This window comes from Benincasa hispida, chromosome 10, assembly GCF_027475165.1.
Source record: "Benincasa hispida cultivar pf3 chromosome 10, pf3_genome.v1.1, whole genome shotgun sequence".
Taxonomy (NCBI): Eukaryota; Viridiplantae; Streptophyta; class Magnoliopsida; order Cucurbitales; family Cucurbitaceae; genus Benincasa; species Benincasa hispida.
This window is the reverse complement of record NC_143487.1, coordinates 3401316-3407315: the sequence shown is the minus strand read 5'-3', so window position 1 is coordinate 3407315 and position 6000 is coordinate 3401316.

The following is a 6000-nucleotide window of genomic DNA, read 5'->3' as shown; positions in this document are numbered from 1 at the left end:
TAAGATCGGGTAGATAGCTGAGGATATAGGGTGGAATATGGAATTCACGCCTACCCAATTCAGGGATAGAAATAAAGGTTGTTCTCTTAAGTACGGAATCCAGGTCTTGAACAAGAGACCCCACCCTCTCATTGACTCGAGAGGGATCCGATTTAGTGATTGGATCACAAACCAATTGTTCAGTAGAGGATCAATGGAATTGAAGGAGCAAGATGTAATATCGGGGGTAAAAAACAATATTAACCCAGCCGGTATTATGAACAACCTGTGAAGGGTCAACTTATTGATTATAGTTAAATCAAGTGGACACAAATATATCTACAATGAGGAGAGTGCAACTATCAAACTATAGTGGTGTGACTTGATAGTTAACGAATATTGACTAATTTGGTCTAAAGAGTTTTAGCCAATTAATCTTAAATCGTTAGAGCTCATGATCTGTAGGTCCATAAGGTCCCTCTACTAGCTCGTAAAATATGAACATCTTGAATTAAGAAATTGAGTGAATTTGAAATGATATCAATTTGAATTGTTCAAATTGAATTTCAGTTTGAAAATGTTCAAATTGAAATTAGGGTTTGAATTTGTAGTTCAAAATTCAAATTAGAGTTTGAATCATTATATTTGATATAATTAACATTTAATTTATTGAAATTAAATGAAACTAGAGAGTTTATAATATTTAAATAATGATTTAAATATTAATTACATGAATAAGATTCATGATTCAAATTGGATGTGGATTAATTTAATATTTGATATTAAATTATTTAATTAATTAAGTATGTTTAATTAATTAAAAATCAAATTAATTTTCAATTTCAATTCGATTTAAGAAATTCAATTTTGATGTTTTAGATTTAATTAATTATGAATTAGATAAATCAAATTTTAGTTAATTTTGGTATTAATTAAAATTTGAAATTGAAAAATACAAAAATATGAAAACATGGTTTTGAGTGGGTTTCATGGTTTTGAGTGGGTTTTTCCCACATTTACACCAGGTAGGAGGTGTTCTTCCCAAATTGACACACAAAACCCACTTCCTTGCTATGGGCATTAAGCTGAGTTTTAATGCTTGCATGCACTTGGTGAATAAAAGCTCTAAAAATTAGAGATTGGTAGAGAGAATTTCTGAGTTCTTTAGAAGACTGCTGCAGAAATTCATCTTCACCAAAAACCTACACAAACACCCTTCACAAATTCACTCTAATTGGAGTTTCGCCACTCAAGTCCAAGTACTTTATTGGTTGACTTGTTGATTGATTTTTCTCTTTTCTGATCCTCCTTCATTGTTTGATCACTTCTTAATGTCACTGCATGATATTGTTCTTTTCTTGAGTTTCCCGCATTGTGAGGCACTTCAATATTGCTCGACAGCATTCCTTGTGGTCTATTTTTTAATTCTCCAGCGATTTATCCCATTTGAAGTTCAATATTTCAAATGGTTGATGCTTGGCTCTACAAAACTACATCGTTTTTCTAAATGTATTCCTTCCAAAGATTCTCCAAGGGCAAGGAAGTTGATGGTAGTTGCGATGTGCTCGACATCTGTTGGTGTCTGCTCTATCCTTGATGGAACCCAAGCGGTCCATCTTTAGTTATATTTGGAACGTCAAGATGGTTGGTGTGTATTTGCTAATTTCCACCCCAAGAGAAATTTGGGTGATTTTTCTAATTAGGGTTTTAAGTGTTTGAAAACGGATTGTTCTTGATAAAGCAAACAGATTGCAGATTATGCGAGCACATCTAAAATGATGTGTTTCTTCGCATATAATGAAACTTTCATTAGTCACCTGAGTCGCCACATTCACTTGTCCATTTCTAACGCCTGTTTTTTTCATTGACATTGCTTGCAACAAATTTATCATGCATTCAACTGTATCTGTATTGAACGATGGCATCGTTACCATGTGAACTTTCTTTTCTTCCTCTTTTGCTTGATCTTGATCCGTATTCATTCTCCTTTCAAATCTTCGTGATTTCTTGAAATGCGATCAAGGATATTTTTGGCTTCAATATAAGTTTTATTCAATAGTCCTCCTACTATGGCAGCATTTGCAACGGTCTGAGATGCTTCATTCAAGCCATCATAGAAGATTTCCATTTGCAAACAGTCGGGTAGTCCATTATGTGGACAATTTCTCACTAATCTTTTGAATTTTCTCCTTGTTGGAAGTTAGAGATTTCCCTTCTTCGTTTTTCATTCTCTATAGGTGAAAAACATTTCTTCATAAATTTTTCCACAACTTGATCCCATAATATGACTTTGTCGGGTTCAAGTGAATAAGCACACTTCCTGGCATTTTCACATGGTGATTGGTTCTATATAAAGTAGTCTTTTGACTTGATCAAAATAGTTTATGAAGCACGTATTAAACAAGTTGAATGCAAGTTTATTCCTTACTTAGTACATGTTAGTTTCATTTTCCTCAACCCATCATGAAATTAGTTGCTCATGCTTGATGGTAAGAAGATGGATAGATAAAGAAAATATGATGGCATTCATATTGATAATGGAAGTTTTACAACTTTACACAACAATATAAATATTAATGAAAGTGTGAAACAAAGAGATAAGGATAGAGAATCAAGTTGTAGGTTGCAAGCTCTTGTGCCATCCGGCTCCTTAGATGACTGTTTCATGGTGGTTGTGAGGGTGGTGATGTCTTTCTTCCTCCTCTACAGATAGAAATCTTGAGCTCTCACTCAAGATTTCTCAAAAGGAATGCTTGGAAGAAAGTATTTATGGATAAGGAATGGAGATTTTTTTTAGAGCTTGGCCAATTTCTCGGTTAAGTCTCTTGTATGTCTATTCAGATAGAAATCTTGAGGGCTATTTATAGGTGACAATAAGAAGTCTTCTGCGTCTCTAACTAATGATTATGCTGACATTGTGCATTAAATTCCATGCCCTTTTGCATCGACTGCCATGCGTCAAAAGTTCATTGGCTCGTCGCAAACCTTTCACGTCAACTACCAACTTGATCTTTTTTATTTGACCTCCACCGCCCATGCGTCAATTGCATTTAATATCATGTCTCCTCTTATCACATAGAACTATGTGATTCCAAGTTAGGCATCTAGATTTTTCGATGCATTCACGCGGCTATAGCTTGCTTCATCGCTTTATTTTAAGTAGAATTCTGCATTCAAAAAGCGCAATTTTTATAACTTTCAAGGATTATGAATTTTGCATGCTTGTGATCGCATAATGTAACTATTTGCATGATTTCTTGTCAAGCTAACGTATTTTCTATGATTTTTCCTAATTGTTTTAAATAAAAAAAGGTAAAATAACTTGTATTTCTACAATATAACATAGTTACGATGCAAAATACTTGACATTGTAGTAGCAGTAATGTAATCAAGTCTTAACTAATTTACATCATAAATATTCTTTTAGAACAATTGGGTGTAGGGACATTTGAACTACAGATCTTGTAATCTAGCACACTCGTATTGTTGGAAAAAAAAATCTCCCGCTTCTGCTAAGGTATAAGCAGAAAAATAAAAAAGAAATAAAAAGATAGCAATAATACTGGTAATACAAGAATTTACGTGGAAAACTCCCAACTCAGAAAAAAAAACCACAACCTACCAGAAAGAAATTCACTATGTGAAAAATTGTTACCATCACATAGAAGAATTCTCTCTCCCGATTCCAATTACAAGAGCACTCTCTCAAAGATTTTATACTACTCACATTCTTTTTCCACTCTCAAACTAGAGAATACATGAAGGAAACTTAGGTAATGTTAGCACACTCAAGTTTAACGTGTTTCTAACTGGGACGACTTGAAACTAGAGTCTAGGCTTCTTTTATAGGCTTGGAGCTCATCCTCCTTCTTCAATTTAATTGATGTGGGGACAAACTACGCTTCTAATATTTTGCCAAAACCTAACAAATTCCACCTTGACAAGATATTTGAAGAGTCCATAACTTCTGCAACATCCATTATTTTCACCGAAAATCATAATTCTCATCTCATAGAATTATAACCTACTTCACCATAATTCCTTTAGCCATCAACACAATTTCCACCACACACCTTGCATATCTGCCAAGTCAATGCCCGTGTGCAAACTTGTGGAACCGCTAATATCACATCCTCTATCATGGTAAAGCAAACATACCACGAGGATGAATTGTGTCTTCTTTAGAGGAAGTCACTGTCTCTCTTGACGAGAAAGACATCGTCAGCATCCGATCCAGAGCCCTTTGACAAACCTGCTCTATTTTTCATATACTCAAATTGTCCACATTCCCAACAACCTATCTTTTACTCGAAGACTATCTTCTTTGAACCTCTACTGGAATCACTCTTAGACTGTACTAGAGCACCATCACTACAACAAATATCACCTTTTATAGCATTTTACTATAGCAGTTTATAAAAACCGCTATGAAAAAAAGGTGAAAAAAGGCGGAAGGTTATTTTTAAAATTTTTTCATCTCGCACTTGTCAATTTTGCAAAGGGTCTGGTGACATTTCAAAAAAAAAAAATCAGTGGCATGCCCTATCCTTTCCTTTCTTCTCTTCCTCTGTTCCATTTTTCCTTTCCTCTTTTACCTTTCTCCCATTTTCTTTGCTCTCTCTAATTTCCCATTTTCACACGTCCAAAGCCCTGTAGCACAACAAAAGAATTAAACCTCTGAGAAAGGCATCCAAACCTAAAGAGAAAGTCGAGACGCCAATGTCTATCACCAACAAAACTACGATCAGTCGAGCCCTAAATTTCTGTAGGTTTATTTTCTAGCCTTATCAGAAGCTTCAGTGCCTCTTCACCATTAACCCACCCACCCCCCCCCCCCCCTCTAGCTTTGTCTTCTCTAATTACTTTTCTATATTCTTTTGTGGGAAGAAGGTTGGGTATTTGGTTAAAAATACCTTTTTCGTACGAGCAAATATCGTTGGTCTTAGCAATGTTCCTTCACCATTAGGACCTCCATTTTTCCTCTGGTTAGAAGAGATGACATTGTTGTTTTGTTGGAGGAGGAGGATGAGTGCTTGCTCACCTCCACAACGGAAGTTGAAACGAAAAGTTCCAACTATATGCCAATTGTACAATCAGTTTACAATCCTTTAATAGGCAGTGAACGGTGAAAGTGAAGAAGATGAAAATGCTAGAAAAGAGATCAATGAAGACTATGTTTATGCCATGCATCATCAATGGAATACTTGATCACCGTTGTAGAATCTGAAGAAGTTGAATATGCATCGTAAAGAAAAGTGAAAAGTGAATGGGCGTTTAATTTGACTTTGCTAAATCTCTTCAAATGAAAATTTTCAATTCATGATTGTATGTCTATTTTATATGTGATGTTATTCTAAATTTTATTATGGTATGAAGTTCTATTTCAATTTTTGTTTTTGTTTCAATCATTGTGTTTTGGTTGTTGGGAATCTCCTCTCCTTTAATGACTTTCGATTTTTGTTTTGGGTATGAAAAAAAATAACATTGTGCATTTAGCTTTTATTTACAGATTGAAATAGCTGGAAGGTTGATGATTGTATATCACAAAACTTAGTTTCTCAATTATCATGGTTGGAATTTCATTTTAATGTTTGTCATGTTGTTGGAATTTTGTTCAAAAATTTATTTCGGAGAATGAGGAATACATACTTGAATCTCGTATAGGTTACTTTTTCTCTACTAATTAATTCTATAATTTAGGATAATGACAACAAGAGTTCATGTTTTATAGTTGATATAAGCGCGTGATTGGAAAGATGAATGGTAGAGCATTATTGTTCCCCATTTACTCTTTTTTTATGGCTGCTATGTAGGATTATTGTATTTCACAACAATCTAATTACTTTATTATGTTATAATTGGCTGCTAGTATTCAAGTTTTGAGGCATGAGGTCCAAAAGGCTTAACTTGGTGATCATTTTTTGAAGTCTTCATTGAGGTATGACTGTGGGCTTGGTAATCTAGCAAATTACTTTTATATTACTTACAAATGAATGTTAAAAGTTGAATTTCTAGACTTAT